The following is an 18,867-nucleotide window of genomic DNA, read 5'->3' on the forward strand; positions in this document are numbered from 1 at the left end:
TTTATGTGTTGGACAAAAGTATAAAGTCTTTGTACATTGTAAGGTGCTTTGATAATGATAATGGCAAAGCTACTGTGAAGTTGCCATAGTGATGCAAAGCTTCTATTGCTGACTCATCACTGAGTCCTTCTCTATCCTTCCACTTCTCTATTAAAGCTTTAGCACTCTTGGGAAACTCCCATTGCTACCAGTACAGTTGGTAGAGCTAAAGAGAAGACAAGCAAAAGAAAAAAAGAAGATGTAATTCACCTGAAACTTTTAAGCATGGAAAGACAGCGTGACAGATTAGGATCCCTGGAAGGTGTCGGGTCATTTTCCTACTCCAGGTTTCCACTTTACTCTTTCATGAGAATCTCCATTTCCTTCATTCACTCTCTAGTGAATTTAAATATATCCATACAGCTTTATTTTTATTTATTCTCATAAGATATTGTCTTTATTTGTATTTCAAATGTTATCCCCTTTCCTGGTTTCCCTTCTGAAAATCCCCTATCCTCTCCCTACATCCCTGCTCACCAACCCACCCCCTACTACTTCCTGGACCTATACTGGGGCATAGAACCTTCAACAGAACCAACGGCCTCTCCTCCCATTGATTACCAACTAAGCCATCCTCTGCTACATCTGCAGCTAGAGCCATGAGTTCCACCATGTGTTTTCTTTGGTTGGTTGTTTAGTCCCAGGAAGCTCTGGGGGTACTGGTTAGTTCATAGTGTTGTTTCTCATATGGGGCAGCAAACCCGTTGAGCTTCTTGGGTATTTTCTCTAGCTCCTCCATTGGGGAACCTGTGCTCAGTCCAATGGATGGCTATGAGTATCTACTTCTGTATTTTTCAGGAACTGGAAGATCCTCTCAGGAGACAACTATATCAGTCTCCTGTCAGCAAGCTCTTGTTGGCATCCACAATAGTGTCTGGGTTTGGTGGTTGTATATGGGGTGTATCCCTAGGTGAGGCAGTTTCTGGACAGTCATTCCTTCAGTCTCTACTCCACATTTTGTCTCTGTAACTCCTTCCATGGTCATACAGCTTTATTTCCATACTATTTAAATATATTCATACATGTTGTTACAAGATACCCAGGTTAGAAACTAAATCAATTAGAGCAGAGATTATTTCACTATCACCTGCTAAGCTCACTGGGTAGACTTGGTTCTGACCCTGAGAGTAACTTAAGCTCCACTTTTTTCCAGCCTGTCTATCAGTCTACCACCTTGTTATTTTCTAGCAATTATTTAAGGTCATATTAATCTAAAAGACAAGGTAACGGAGTCCTTGAAAAGATGTCTGCAATTTTTGTTTGTGAATTTATGTTTGAGCTAAAGCTGAATGAACTTATACTTTCAGAAGCCTTAAATCCCATTTTATTTGAACATAAGAGCAGTGAAGTCACAGAGAAGACAATCGCTTTTAGAAATCTTGAAGTTTTTAAAAGATCAAATGTACTACACCTGTGTATTTGTATTTTTGTATTTATTTTAGAGAGACTTTATGAAATCCAGCATGCTGGATTTGAATTGCACTTTTGAGTTTCACCTTAAAATACAGGAAAATAACCTACATCCTTAAACTGTGATGTCTAGTTTTTAAAAATTACCTCTTTTGTATATAAAGTAAAAATATAATTTAAAAATATGAATATAAAAATTCTCCCATATTTAGAGAGTAATGTATATTCAACTCTCTCAAGCTTTTTCCCCAGCTGCCTTTACCCATCACCTTCATTAACCACTCTTGTAGTCAGGCCATGGTTCCTGAGGTCCAGGTTTTTCTAGCTAGAAGAGAGTCAGAGCTGAAATCATAAGACCAGGTCCCATCCTTCCCATGTTTGTTTTGTAGAAATGTCCTATGCCTTAAAGGTAAACCATCCACTTTTGACTCATTCTTTCATGCTGATCCCAACTTTAGGACATCTCAGGGATGACTTTAGTTGAAACAGCCAACAAAGGGGAGGGAGAACTGAACCTGTAGAGACCATCTCCAGAGGTTAGGCATTGCCCATGGTTGAGGGATAAGGCTACCTACTCATCTCCAAAAATTTAACCCAGAATTGTTCCTGTCTAAAAAAAAAAAAAATTACAGAGACAAAGTGTGGAGCATAGACTGATAGAAAGGCCATCCAGAGACTGTCCCACCTGGGGATCCATCCCATATACAGACACCAATCCCAGACACTATTGTGGATGCCAAGAAGTGCTTGCTGACAGGAGCCTGATATAGCTGCCTCCTGAGAGGCTCTGCCAGAGGATGACCAATAAAAATGTGGAAGCTCACAGCCAATCATTGGACTGAGCATGGCGACCCCAATTTAGTAGTTAGGGGAAGGACTGAAGGAGTTGAGGGAGTTCGAGACCCCATGGGAAGAACAACAACAATATCAACCAACCAGACCCCCACCCCCACCCCTGAGCTCCCAGTGACTAAACCACCAACCAAAAAGTACACATAGAGGGACCCATGGCTTCAGCAGCCTATGTAGCAGAGAATGGCCTTATCTGGCATCAATGGGAGGAGAGGCTTGTGGTCCTGTGGAAAAAACTTTATATCCCAGTGATAAGGTGGTAAGGTGGAAGTGGGTGGGTGGGTGAGCACTCTTATAGAAGCAGGGGGAGGGGGATGGGCTGGGGGTTTGGGGAGGGGAACCTGGGAAAGGAGATAACAATTGAAATGTAAATAAATAAAATATCCAATAAAAAAGATAAAAATGTTTTTATCAGATGGAAGAGATGCAATTTGGGTGGGGATTGCCAAATCACTAGTAAGAGAGTAAAACCAAACCATGCCCTTTCCCAAAGCAAGTGTGTGTGTGTGTGTGTGTGTGTGTGTGTGTGTGTGTGTGTGTGTGTGTGTAGCATATAATTATAGGACCATGTTCCTATTTGTCAAACTTAAACTTAATTCTAAGAAATATTATTTAACTATATATTTAAATAGGAAACTTTGTCTCATGCTATAATTATATATGTATATGCATGCTTTATATTTTTATCCACATATATGTACATATACACATATATATGTAAAGAACCAAACTGATACTTCTGAAGATTATTACTTTTGTGTATCATATTCTTACTGAGCTCTATGATGCTGATAAGGATACTAGAGTGAATGAAGAAGTGATCAGTCATCAGTATCAAGGTCAACAACTGACTTAAGAATCAACCCAGGTTAGCCAACTGATGTAACAGTTACAGACAAAATATTAAAAGGACATTTTTTTCAAAGAAAGTTTCTGATGCCTACTTCTCATTCTTTGGCATCTAATCTTAAGAAGAATAGAAAAATCATAAAGCATAGTCCATGTTTATCTGTGTGATTTATTTTATTATTTTTCAGTTTTACTCAGTTTTGATATTTAATTTATATTTTTTCTGAAATAGAGGAAAGGGGGAGAGAGAGAGAGGAGAGAGAGAGAGAGAGAGAGAGAGAGAGAGAGAGAGAGAGAGAGAGAGAGAGAGAGAGAGAGAGAGAGAGAGAGAATGTGAACAAAATTGGGTGGGTAGGAAGTTGGGGCAGGGAGAATATTATTAAAATATCTTGGAAGACCAATGGGTGGATACTTCATTCCTTCTTAGAATAGAGAACCAAATACCCATGAAAGGAGTCACAGAGACAAAGTTTGGAGCTAAGACTAAAGGATGGACTATCCAGAGACTACCCCACTCCAGTATCCATACCATAATCAGCCACCAAACCTAGACACTATTGCGTATACCAGAAATATTTTGCTGAAGGGACCCTGTTATAGCTGTCTCATATGAGGCTATGCCAATGCCTGGCAAATACAGAAGTGGATGCTCACAGTCATCTATAAGATGGAACACAGGTCCCCCAATGGAGGAGCTAGTGAAACTACCCAAGGAGCTGAAGGTGTTTGCAACCCTATAGGTGGAACAACAATATGAACTAACCAATACCCCCAGAGCACATATCTCTATCTGCAAACTAGGTGCCCTAGTCAGCCATCTCTGGGAAGAGAGGCCCTTTGGTATTGCAAACTTTATATGCCCCAGTATAGGGGAGTGCCAGGTACAAGAAGCAGGAGTGGGTGGGTACGGGAGAAGGGCTGAGGGATGGTATAGGAAACTTTACATTTGGTAGCATTTGAAATGTATATAAAGAAAATATCTAATAGAAAGAAAGAAAGAAAGAAAGAAAGAAAGAAAGAAAGAAAGAAAGAAAGAAAGAAAGAAAGAAAGAAAGAAAAAATGTATTTTGAAAAGCTGTGTGATAGATGAATAAAGTTTGTGAGGAAATGAAAAAAAATATCTTATATGAAATATATTATATAGCAATAGGAAACAAAAACAATAAATCTTCTTAGAAACCAATTACCCTATATGTGATCATACTATGAAAGAAAAATTAACCTTAGCTTGTTCTTTTTACAGTTCACAGTTATTGGTTTTGAATTTTAAAGCAATTACAGTTTTTAGTTATTTCACTGGCCAAAATTTTGACGAATTTGATTCTTTTGGGTTGTGTTGAAATTAACTAAATGTGGATAGAGCAATTAAACCACTTAGTTCTTGAGTTATCTGCCATAGCTCACTTAGAAAAAGACACACATTAATTTTAAAAGGAAACATACACATTGATTAAAAACCAAAGAGGAAATTCTTACTCAGGGTGGACAGAATGTTTGCAAGATCACCAGCTTTTATGCATGTCAGCATAGAAGAAAGGCTGTGTAACTTTGCTGAGCTTCAGAAAGTCATAACATCACATATTATGAGTTTAAGGGCAGAAGACAAGAGATCACACACACACACACACACACACACACACACACACACACACACACACACACACACTATGAGTTAAGACTGGGGAAATGCCTCAGTGTTTTCTCTTACTTTCTTTTACATTTTTTTGTTGCTCAATTTTGCTTTATATCATTATCTTCTCATCCTGTCATCATTCTTGTATTTGTTTTATCTAATGAACTGAAGAAAGGAGATATATAGACCAAGGAAAATACAAAACCTAGAAATAAAGCCCCACAGCCACTTTATCTTCAACAAAGGTGTCCACAATAAACGTTGCCTAGAAAATGGCCTCTTTAGTGAATGCTTCTTGGAAAAACTAGATTTTCTCCATATATACCTCTTACCTTACCAACACACACACACACACACACACACACACACACTCTTATACACACACTCACATACATGCATACACACACTCACATACATGCATACACACATATAATAAAACCTTAAGGTAACATGAAAAGCTTTGAAATTCTTCAAGATATAGATAGGCAAAGACACAGGCCTTTTTCAAATGACTTCATTAAAATAGGAAAGAATTTAAAAATAACCAATGAGGTTACGTTATATAAATAGCTTCTGCACAGAAGGAGGAATAATCATTTGAGTGAACAGTGCCTACAGAAAGGGTGAAATGATTGCCATCTATATATCAGACAAGAAATTGACATTTGAAACACATAAAGAACTGTCAAAATTAGATACCAAAAAAATCAAATTATTCAATCAATAAATGGACTAAAGAACTCAGTGAACATTTCTCAAAAAAAAAATTACAAATAGCCAATAAATAGTTGAAAAAGTATTCAGCATCCCTGACCATTGGGGAAATGCAAGTTAAAATTGCTTGAAGATTCTAGCTCATCCAATTCAGCCTGATAATAATTAAGAAAAATAAATGACACAAGGCCAATGGGACTGTGGAGAAAGCATAGCTTTATTTACTGCAGTTGGGGGTGGAGAGTAGAACAACGACTATGGAAATCAGTACATTGTGTCTTCATGAAATTGAAAATGCACTTTTATGTGAACCAGCTATATCACTCTTGGGTATATTCTTGAAGGACTCTAAATTAGCAAACCACAAAGATTTCTTAAATATGTGTACTGCTATAATGTTCACAACAGATTAAAAGATGGAAACTAGTCTAGGTGTCTATCTATAGATAAACGTATAATATAAAAACGTGTTACAGATACATAGCAGATTTTTCAACTATAAAGTAAAATGCAATCATGACATTTTAAACAAAAATGGAGAGAATTGTAGAATATTATGTTATACAAACTAAGAAGATTCAGAATGACAGATATAGGACCTGGGATTATAGCTCAGTGGTAGTGTAGGCAGCGGACACCTAAAAGATGGCACCTTTCTGGTACACCTTGGCCGTAAACAACACCACTGCGCAGGTGCTAGCCCTAATCTGGCACCAACCCCTCCCAAGCGGGTGCATGCTAATGAAATGTCAACAGGCCGACCAATCCCAGGAGAACACGTAGCCCTCCCCAGTGCTGGGGTGTATATAAGCAGTCCTCTCTGGGTGCCCTGGAATGGAGGCGTTCCTGCAATAAAGCTGTTGAGAAGAATCCGACCATGTTGTGTCTTCCTTGCTGGACAAGGTGGGCACAACATGGTAGAGCATTTGCTTAGCACATGCAGGGTGTGGGTTTGATCCCTTGAACCAGAAGAACAAAGCAAATAAACAGACAAATTATATTATGTTTTCTTGTATAGCATCTACTATTTAAACACAAATTCTCTCTCTCTCTCTCTCTCTCTCTCTCTCTCTCTCTCTCTCTCTCTCTCTCTCTCTCATGTGTGTGTGTGTGTGTGTGTGTGTGTGTGTGTGTGTAATGAAATAAAAAAAAGCACTATGAGAAGCAAGGAAGAAATCTTGGGAATAAGGAGGAGGTGGAAAAAAGAGAGGGTAACTAATGTCATGTGATATGATAGCAGCTCTGCTATCTGGAAAAAAGGGTGAAGATCAGTGTCAGGAAGTAAGATGGAGATGGAGTGGGGAGAATGAGAATGAAGAATAATCCTATTCATGTGTGGAAATAACATGATGAAATCCATCACTTAATAGATAATTAAAATAAAAATTAAAAACACATTTTATCATTTTTAAACTATATCACAGACATGAAAAATTTCCATTCTCTGTTAAATATGAGAAAAACAGCCTGTAGAAAAGCATGCATTATTATTTTGATGAGGATAACAATGCATAGAGGAATTATTTTTGGGCTTGCTTCTAATTAGAAAGACCAATAACATTTAATTTTTACTCTGTATACTGTTTGATTGCATGACTCTCTGTTCTTCTCTAAGACCCCTGAAGCTGTCATCGTTATCCATTTTGGCCATCTTTTTACTGACTTGTATGATGACTCAGATGCTGGCAGAAGGTATTTCCACCCTCCAGTCCTCTCCCCCAAAGATTCTTTTCTAACTCATGCTTTGTGCTCTGGCTGAATCATAAACTATGTTAAAGATGATGGTATATTTATCCTTTAGGGTTCGGGAGGCAATTGCTGAATCCCTCTAAAAGTTACAGTCTCCATGTGAACAAAATGACAGAGAATAATGATAGCTAAGGATGCTGGAAGCACAGCACAGCAAAACAAATTAGGGCTGAATTTTCTCATCTTGATCACCTTTTGTTGTTATAGGAAAGATAAGAGTTTCCTCCTATAGGTCTGTAAATTGAAAATACTTCTTGATGGTGGCCAGGGACTAGGCTATACTGCTCTTTCCTCTAGAAGGCTGGCTCTTTGCTCCTTTGAGTTTCCATAGAAATCTTGTTTGTACTGTTTACTGAGGGAAGGGTCGGTTATCCCTTTTGCACAAAGCCATTTTCCATTTACTTGCTATCAAGAGCACTGAAACATGTCAGCTAGACATTGTGATTCCTGGAGCCAGGGCAAGCCTGTGAGTTTCATGTTCATTACAGTGTTGGTTCTGTCTGGCTACAATTGCCCATTCTTCCCCAATTTTTAGATCTCTTAGAGCTAAAAGAGAGTTTTCAGGCTTCTCGTTAATATGATAGGCCATGTAATTTATGCTCCTTTTGTCTTTTGAAGAATCAATCTCCCTAGTCACATGTGTATCTACCAAACCTCAAACACTTCAAAGTTTGACTTTTTTTGTATCATTAACTAGATTTACCAATTTTAAAAAATATTTATTTTACATATGAGTGCTCTGTCAGCATGTACACCTGCATGGCAAAAGAGCACATTAGATCACATTATAGATGGTTGTGAACCATCATGTGGTTACTGGGAACTGAACTCCACACCTCTGAAAGAGCATCCAGTGTTCTTTTCCACTAAGACATCTCTGCAGCCCAATTTGTCAAATTTTAGGGGAGTCTTGCTGTTTGTTTCTTTTTTAAAATTACATATCACATATTATTTATTTTAATCTTAGAAAGTGCTTGTTGACAGGAGTCTGATATAGCTGCCCCCTAAGGAACTCTGCCAAAGCCTGGTGAATACAGATGCGGATGCTTGCAGCCAACCATTAGACTGAGCATGGGGACCCCACTGGAGGAGTTAGAGAAAAGACTGAAGGAGCTGAAGAGTTTGCAACCCCATAAGAAGAACAACAATATCAACCAACTAGACCCCCCCCAGAGCTTCCAGGAACTAAATCTCCAATCAAAGAGTATACAAAGAGGGACCCATGACTTCAGCTGTGTATGTAGCAGAGGATGGCCTTATCTGGCATCAATGGGAGGAGAGGCCCTTGGTCCTGTGAAGGCTTGATGCCAGTGTAGGGGAAAGCTAGGACACTGAGGGGGAGTGAGAGGGTGGGTGGGCAGGTGGGGGAGCACCCTCATAGAAGCAGGGGGAGAGGGACAGGATAGGGAGTTTGCCAAGGTGCAAGCTGGAAAGTGGATAGATAATATTTAAAATGTAGATAAATAAAATATCCAACAAAAATTATCGCTAACAAATAGAGAATTGATACTAAGCTTTAAAAGAAAGAAATTGCAGATACATGTATAAAATTTTTCTCATAAATTTGAAGACATTGTGTGTGTGTGTGTGTGTGTTTGTGTGTGTGTGTGTGTGTGTGTGAGAGAGAGAGAGAGAGAGAGAGAGAGAGAGAGAGAGAGAGAGAGAGAGAGAGAGAGATAAAATGGAAAAGAAGAAAAACATTATTTCATACCTGGTATTTTTAAGTCAGTAAAGACTAGAAAGTATCAGAAAGATAGCTCTTTTGTGCAAAAGCTCCTGTTACCAATACTGGTAACCTGAGTTTGATCGTTGAAACCTACATAGTAGGAGGAGAGAACTGACTCCTAAAGGTTTGCATGTTGTGGTAAGTATACACACATAAACACGCGCGCGCGTGCGCAAGCGCACGCACGCACACACACACACACACACACACACACACACACACACACACTGATTATCTCTAATGCAGTTTTTAAAAAATGACAAGAGAACTTAAAGTGTCCTCATAGTTATAAATTGTTAGCCAAACCGGTCACACGAATGATATATTCAATTGTGTTAATATAGGGTAGAATATATAGGCAGGAGCATTACTCATGAGTGAGCAACTTATTTTAACACATTTTCTGAAGCTTCAAGTCCCAGGGCATGCCTTGCTAAATTCTGTACCTGAATCTTGAAACATATGTTCCCATATAGTAGATCCTCGCCTTGTGTTTACTTAATGAGGAAATGTAGAAAATATTGGTCTAGAAATTCCAGCTTTGAATATTAGATACTCATACATTTTCTAGACTGTAATTTTATTTTTTAATTGACATGTTTTATGATTCGGGAATTTTTCTAAGTAGAAAACATACATGAAAGAATCAGAAAAAAGTGATATAAATCTTCTTAGCTTTATTAATAATTCAATACAGCTGATGTATTTCCCAAAAGGTGGGAATATAAACAATTTTTTACATATTCTTTGTCTAGATAAGACTCACACTTTAGATGCAGTTATGTAAATACATACTTTTTAGAAGGGGAAACTTTTAACTTCACACTAAAAGTGAAAATGTAATTTTCTACTTTAATAAGAGAAACTTTACAGGATTTAATTGATATCCCTTATATCTCCTAGTAAAATCTTAATTTGTACTGACTTGTATGAAATTATTTAACCAAAAGCAATAAAGAAGAGATTACAAATACTCTTTTCAATAAATCTTATAACATAATAAACATGCATTAACTGATACATATAAGTGTGATATTGTCCTTTTAAAATCCTACTCATTAAATCAAATGCAACACACTCTAGTGTGGTCTTGTTTTGAAGATGTGCTCAGCTGCTCAGGTCAGGTAAAACTCTTTCCTTATGTAAAAGGTGATTATCTGGCAACCTAAGATTTCTATTTCTTGGTTTTTCTTTTTTTGAAGCTACATATCTATGTCATGCCTTATCCCCAAAATGTCATGCAGTAATTAACACACCACTTTTCTCCTGGATAATGTTAATCCTTCAGGCCTGGAAGGCAAGAAATAAGCTCATGATATGATTATCTGTTTTTGAGAAAAGGAGAGCTTGTCATTAGCAAGACCTTAATTCAAAATGGAATAATCAATTATGTTAATCAAATCACACCAACTAGGGATTGACAACCTGGATAAGAAAGTATGCTATACTTAAAGAAATGCCCTGAATTTTAAAGCTTAACTGTATTAAAGAGTTAAGGCTCTGTTACTCACAAGTAGAACATCTTATTTTCTACATCATATGTATGGAAACTCAATAATTTGTTGAGATAACACAGTGAAATGAAACTATCTATTGTGGATCCAATGGCACCTTTAGTGAGAATAAGAAATAACTGCACTGCATTTTGTTTGTGGTAATTCAATTTTTCTATGTGTATTATAATATAAGATGCAGTAGCGACAGTAAGCTTTGAATTTTTCTGAAACTCAGCATGTTTTCAGTGTCTGAGAGTATACTTTGGACATTATTTGTAATACATGGAGCAGTTTAAGCAATTTACCTGACTATACTTCCTGGGTGCAAATGAGCTTGTTGTTGAAGAAAGGACAGTTGGATTCATAAAGTCTTTTAGTACTTCAATATCCTCTATACTTAATGCCTGTGATGTGTCTAGCGCTGTTTGAGTCCCCATACACAACAGAGAAAAGGACCGGATTTCTACCCTCAAGGCTTCATAGGACTCATTATCTGTTGAGTAAAGGAGCAACCATCAAAGTCATATACATGAGTCATACGAAAGCTGCCAGGGGTACAGAAGAGGAAATGCTTCATTTTATATAAATATTGTAGAACCTTGGAAAGACATGATGTTGTTCACCCATTCAGTTCAGCTCCTTAACTTAGGCATTCAACAGTAGAAGAAAGTTGAATCCCTGCTCTATGTCTGAGGTTATGTTCTATATTAATGGCAACTCGTAGAAGTTCTCATTACGTGCAAAGAAAATAGGCTTTGAATAGATTAAGTTTTGCTTGTTTAAAGCTCTTTAAAAATAACTGTAAGCGTACACTATGATTTTGGTACCAGTGGGATCTGGCTTATACACCTCAGACTCTAGTGAATAGTCATCAACACCGAGAGAGATACATACACTGAGGCAATCTTTTGAGCTCATAAAAATGTCAACCATGGTCTGTCATGACATGACATGAGAATGTAACCAGAATGATCTTTGACAGTTCTTTGTTCTCCAGCATCTCACTGAGAAGATCTAGACTCACATGCTTGAAGATGACAGATGTTACACTCCAGTGTCATATCTGGAGTCTAAGTTACAGCTGTCATCCATTCCTCCCTACATTTTAGGTGCAGGGAACAGAGTATCTGAGGTTACTTTAGTATCATCTCTGGAGCTGTGACCTGGGCAGTTTAGATGACTGGAGAAGGTCAAATATCTACTATTCTCCATGTAGCAGTTCCTGGTTCTTCAACTCCGATGGGTTTAGGCACAAACCCACTTTTTATGAATTATTAAACAAGCATATCTAATTATATCTAGGTATAAGGTATGTCTAGGTATCCAGACGCATGTACTGTAGGACATATAGGAAGTGAGGACTGGGGGGGGGCATGCGTCTTAGTTTATTGCAGTGGACATTATTGTCAATTATTTGCACAAAATAAGTGTCTGAATAAGTCATCATTTTCTCCTGAATTTAATGACATATATTCACTAAATACATTGCATTTTCCTTCTATATATAACAGGAGATAAGTATGTGATTTTCTACATCTAAAAATACTCTTAGATATTATTTATGAATTATTACTAAGACACATGCTTCAGTACGGATCATCCGGTTTCAACTCATGCATCAATGCCTACAATATGAATGTGTGGTAGGCTATTTATAGAACTAGGTACTTTAATTATTTTTTTCTTTCAATATTGAATTTTGTACTGAGAAATAACAATTCCCTTCAAAGAATGAGAAAGACAATCTACTATGTAAGTGAACATTATATCCAATAAAATCCCTATCTATATTAGAAATTATATTTTAGACTGAATGCAAACAAAAATGAGACTGGTGACATTATATTAAATTATTTAGAATAGAAATAACTTGGAATTTGGTGTTTATTACAATTATATTGTACTTGAAGTCTGATTCAAGGATAGTTCTAATATTCTTCATGTGATTTACAATTTTGTAAATATTTACCTAAATAAAAATATATTAACATCAAGACTTTAGAATTCTTAAAATATTCTTATGCTTCATCATGCATAAAAGGAGTTGCATGAAAAGAAATAATAAATTAGGTATACAAAACTGAGAAGTAAACAGCAAGTGAATGTAGAAAATAAAAAAAGAATTCTTACGAATATTTGATATGCTTAAGCTACTCTCTCCTTGGTTGTAGATCTCTGTATATCAATTCACCATATGTTGTGTTTGAATTATGAAAAATAAACTAGGTAGACAATTTTGAAGCTAAAATAACTAACAATAAAAAACAGCTGGGTGTTATAAAAATGTAAAATTTAATTAAAAATTAGCTCCGCTGTGCATAGTGATCAACACCATAACCCTCTAAACCATAAAGTTCCTACTTTGAAAGATTTTGACTAGAAATATTCACATAAACAGGAAGAGCTCATGATATTAGTAAGATACTATTCCTTCAGGCTTTGTTGTCTGGAACTGTGCAATTGGTATAAGGACCTAAACTTTTAAATTTTATGAGTTGTTTTAGCAGTATGTAGTCTGTCATTTGGGATTTGGCCATGACTATTCAAAGAAAGTGTGTGATAAACTAAGCCAGTATTGAAAGAAATAGAATTATATTGCACAAAAGCCACAGAATTGGAGAAACAGAGTGAAACACACGTTGGATATGCATTCTACTTGCTGATGTGTGTCCTTGGTCACTCATAGAACCCCTCCATCTTTAGGTTTTCCTAACGTTGATAGGCAGCTATGGAGACTTGTGATGCATACTTTTGTGTAAGGAAAGTAAACCAATCTTGTAAGACTTTGGAATGCTAATCAAAATTTCTGGCAGAGTACTCAGTTTAAGTTTTCATTCACCATATGGAACGGTGTCAATGTTTATTGCAAAAAGGAAAAAAAAAGTGAGTTTGCATTACCATGTTAACACAAGTAATATCGGTGTGTCAGGCAATTTTCTTCTGTTAGCGAAGAATTTATAATACTGATTCTTATTAGAAGAATACCATTTCAAAGCTGAGAAAATGACTTTTTCTTCTCATGCATGTATATAGCTGTTATCTTAATAAAGTTGTTATTACATTGCTTATTTGCATCGATTCCGATTTCCTGGAATTTCCATTATGTAAATTTAGTCTACACAAAAATCACTTTGTATGGCAATTGCATTTTCAATTTAAAAGTTAGCTTCATTTTAATACCCCTCCCCCAAGCTTCAAAGTTTTCCTTGCAATAACTTTGTCCATTTACAGTTTATTATATAAATAACTGGGATGAAAATGATATATATGAAATGATTTAGGTGTTCTTTTGTTTTATACAAGAGACAAATTATACCTAATTTTTCAAGAGACAGCATACTTATTAGAGTTTAGTTCATAATGTTAGAACATATGACTTTGTAAAACATAATCGAGTAACGTAAAGTTTTGCAATTTATTTTTCTCACAGACTAAAGATGCAGACAAGAAATGAATGACATGACCTTCTAAAACTGTTTCTAACAGATCTCTAATTGCTTTATTTGCTTATTGAATAAAGATTAGATAATATAATCTCTCTTTTCTTCTAGACAAAAGAAGGTGTTTAGCTGTGTGAATGAATTTAGCATTTTCAGAGATATAAAGAATTTAGAAATTTGGGCCTTGTACTTGTTTGTGGATCAGAAGCCTGCCTCCTGGCTAAATCTAGCACTGAGCCCATGAGAGCAGAACTTTGAAGTTTCTGGTGCTTCAATGAAATCCAAAAACTTTTTATCACAATTTCACTGTACTTTTGTGTGGAGGTCTAGAAGGTTTCTAAGAGGTAGTGGTTGTTGACTAGGTCTGTGAAGGTAGTCTTGAGCAGTGACACTTGAGCTGTTTGTTTCTAGACTGGCTAAGTATTGACATCACCAAAAATTAAAATCACCAGTACCTGGTCCTTTCCTTCGCCTAACTGGAGATCCTGATATGATTAATGTAAATGCTGTCTGGGTATCAGCATTTGAAAAGCGCCTCAGGATATTCTAATATGCATTCCAGAATGAGAGCAATTGCTCAAGTAAAAGTGTATGTATGAATATTATTGGTTTATATTTCTGGTTATCTCCTATACTATGGTAAAATGCCGTTAAGATAATAGCTTGAATTAGGGTTTGGTAACATTTTATTGACTAAAATACATAAGAAAAAAATTTTAAAACGTTGCAAGTATAATTTTGTTCTGGACTTTATTTAACTGTATATAAATGGTATGACAAATAAACATGGATACCATTAATTTAATAACTGTGGAATATAAATATTTCAACCCCATTTTTATGGTCTGATAATGTTGTGCAGCCATTTCATTGTTAAGGCAAATAAGGTTAAGAAAGTTTTCCATCATTTGTTCTTTTTTTTTTTTTTCATTTCTGTATTAAATTCCTTCAAATAGAACAGTTCCAACTTAAGCAGTTGAAGCCATTCAGTCTGGTTTAAAAAAAAAAAGGATTTGAATCAACAAAGTTTTGAAAAAATTTCCCATTCAGTATAATTATAAAATGCAAAGGAAACTGCATTTATTCACTTTTTATTGTTGCAAATTCATAACCTCCAAATCACATCTTTACTGTCTGTATCCTGGGAAATTGTTATAACTACAGTACCTACCACTAAGCACCCTGTAAATAATCAGCTTGTAATGAAGTTGCAAGGTCACTATGTGGAGGATTAAGGGCTTTCCAAGGTTGCTAGCTATTAGAATAGTTACTCAAGCTTGCTTCTTGGGTTCATTTGGTTGGAAAAACTTTTTCCCCCCTTTATACTGAGATAATGACTATCTTTGTTGCTGAAATTTGACTTCTGTTTAAATATCCATTCTGTTAACCTATGTCTTTTTACTGATGAATTGAGTCCACTGATGTTGAGAGATATTAATGACCAGTGATTGTTACTTCCTGTTATTTTGATGCTGTTGTTGGTTGAGAGTGTGTGTGTGTGTGTGTCTTCTATTGGATTTAATGATGTGAGATTATTAATTTCTAGTGTTTATTTGAGTATAGCTAGCATTACTGAGTTGGAGTTTTTCTTCTAGTATCTTCTGTAGGGCTAGGATGGTAGAAAGGTATTGTTTGAGTTTGGATTTGTCATTGTTTATCTTGGTTTCTCCATCTATGGTGGTTGAAAGTTTTGCTGGGTATAGTAGTCTGGGCTGAAATCTGTGGTCTTTAGAGTCTCAGTTGAGAAATCATGTGTAATTCTGATAGGTCTGCCTCTATGTTACTTGACATTTTTCCATTGCTGGTTTTAAAAGTCTTTCTTTGTTCTGTATATTTAGTGTTTTGATTATTATGTGATGGGAGGATTTTCTTTTCTGGTCTAATCTCTTTGGCATTCTGTAAGTTTCTTGTACCTTTATAGGCATCTCTTTCTTTAGGTTAGGGAGACTTCCAACTGAAAGTAATCAAATGAAAAATCCACCAAGAGGACATCTCAATTCTGAACATCTGCACCCAAATGCAAGAATACATCCATTCATAAAAGAAACATTACTAAAGCTTAAATCACACATTGAACCCCATACATTAATAATGGGAAACCATAACTCCCCACTGTCATGAATGGACAGATCATTGAGGCAGAAACTAACAGAGAAATAATGAAACTAATAGAGGTTATGATTCAACTGGACTTAACAGATATCTATAAAATATTCCACCCAAGAAAACAAAAAACAAACAAACAAAAAACAAGTACCTCACCCAACCTTCTCCAAAACTGAGCATATAACCAGTCACATATCAAACCTCAACAGATACAAGAAGATTTAAATAACCCCATGCATCTTATCAGATCACCATGGATTAAAGTTGGAATTCAACATCAACAGAAACAACGGAAAGCCTAGATATTCATGAAAACTAAACAACTGTCTCCTCATTGGGTCAGGGAAGAAATAAAGAAGGAAATTACAGACTTTCTACAACTCAATGAAAATGAGAGCACTACATACCCAAACCTATGGGATTCTATGAAAGCAGTGCTAAGAGGAAAGTTCATAGCACTAAGTGCCCTCATAAAAAAATTGGAGAATCCTCATACTAACAAATTAAAATTGTGTCTGAAGGCTCTAGAAAAAAAGAAGCAAACCCATCCAGGGGAGTAGATGGCAGGAAATAATCAAAATCAGGGCTGAAATCAAGCAACTTGAAACAAGAGAACAATACTAAAAATCAATGAAAGCAAGAACTTGATCTTTGAGAAAATCAACAAGATAGACAAACCAATAGCCAAACTAACTAAGAGGCAGAGAGCTGGTCCCCAAAGTAATGACATCAGAATTGTAAAAGGAGACATAACAATGGAGACTGAGGAAGAAGAAAGAATCATTAGGTCTTACTGAAATGTTGTTAGCGGTATTTTACCTTGTTATTATAGAAGAGGTTATATAATAAACATGTTTAATACTAAAATATAAAAACACTTTTAAGAAGCTCCTTTTAAAGAATAGGAGTTAAGAGGCTTTTTTTTCTTCTAAATTCAATTATTATTTGGCAATGTTGTATAGCATGTTCTAGTAGAAGACTGACATAATCATGCTTGCAATTATTTGTAGTTCTTTTAATTTAGACAATCTTTAGCCATCTAATAATGCATTTTTTTGTTATAAGTCACTTCAGAATTTTTCAGTTGTAAATCTTCAGATTAATATGAAATAGTTATTCTACTTTAAATAATATTTCGGGGCTAGAAAGATGGCTTGTTTTATTTTATGATTTTTACATATATCACTAAGTTTATATGCTAATATATGCAGACAGTGACATCTAGTCAACCAGAAGTTTTTCACATTTCAGAATATCATATGCATATTCATTTATTTAAAAGTATATGCTGATATTCGTAAAGTCAGTGTGATCTGCATTAACTCACATTCCGATTGAATGTATTGCTAAATGAATTTGATACTTTTGTATGTGTACATGAGTGAGTTTGGTGTTTACATGGCCTATGCTGGCTGTGTGAGATTCAGTTGGATGCCTTCTTTTTCTCTCTTTGAAGCTAGCTTAATAACATAATATAAAATTTTATAGATAAAGCAAATATCTAAGATTGAAGAAACATCACAGAAAAGGGGACAAAAAGTTTGTATAAAATAATAACCAGAATGCTTGCTGCATAAAGTTCCTTCCAGCCTAAGTGGGAAGCTGAAGTCATGAAATCTGAACATTGTGTTGCCTAGAGTAAGTTTGCATAATGATGGTAATAGTTCACATACCAGCATGCATGGGTGGAGTTTCATATAGACTTACTCCTAGATGAAGCCTTACAAGAAACCAGTGGCTGCTGAGAGGAGGAGATTCAGTCTTCTTGGGGGGAACAAGACTCTGGTAGGTAAGCCAACTCCAAGTGGTCATCCCTAAAGACATGTACATAGAAGCAACGTTCTGTGGGTACAAAGAAATATTATAGACTGTTAGGAAGAAATGTACATCAACAGATTTGCAAATGTGGAGTGGGCAAGGTTCCAAAAACAGTTCAATTTAATTCATTTTCTTATTCAGCTCTGCTTAGAAATGCCAATAAAACTTGAAAGTGGCTCCATACACTTCCAGTACTGTAATGTTGTAGGACATGAAATGCTGTGGAAACAAGTACTCCATACATTGTATTGGAAAGACATGATTTTCTGGGGTATTTTTTCTAGTCTATGAATGCAGATTTCAGAGATTTGGGATGACTTGGATTGAGCTTTCAACATGTCTATAATGTTTACTTCTTTTTTATTGGCTTGTTTTTAGAAGACTATCCCACTCAAAATTAAACTAAACACATTTCAGAATTAGTAGGGGTATATGACTCACCTCATGGAAAAATAAATTTGATGATCTTATAGCTTAGCTTAAAAGCCATCTCATGGCAAATATATTTTGATAAGCTGATCTCATATAAAAGATCCATACCACAAAAGCCTCATACTAACATATGAATGTTCCAAATTTAAAATATAAATATTTTAGCAAACATGTATCAAATTTTCTTCAATGGTATTTTTATTTTTAGGAATGGTTCAGTATTTCTGTGATTTTCAAAGTAATGCACGGAAGGAAGTTATCACTGACATTTTAAATAATAGCAATAAAAGAATAGATGGTATAGACATTTGTTCTGAGCTTTTGAGCCAGACACACATAGCTGAGGCTATCCTCCAGTGCATAGTTCTCCTGCCTCTGACCCTGAATGCTTTATTTACATTTTTGTGCCACAAGGTCTGTATCCATAATTGAAATGTAGAGGGTAAATTATTCATAAGGATTTGTGATAGTGATCCTCTAAACTCAGTGATAACAAAAGTTTTAAATAAACTTCAGTGCATTCTTTTTTCCTTTCTCTCATGAGATATAAATGTAGATAAACACATGAAATTTATTTGTTATCATTTGAACTTAATTTTAAAG

Source organism: Mus musculus, chromosome 14 (genome assembly GCF_000001635.26).
Source record: "Mus musculus strain C57BL/6J chromosome 14, GRCm38.p6 C57BL/6J".
Lineage (NCBI taxonomy): Eukaryota > Metazoa > Chordata > Mammalia > Rodentia > Muridae > Mus > Mus musculus.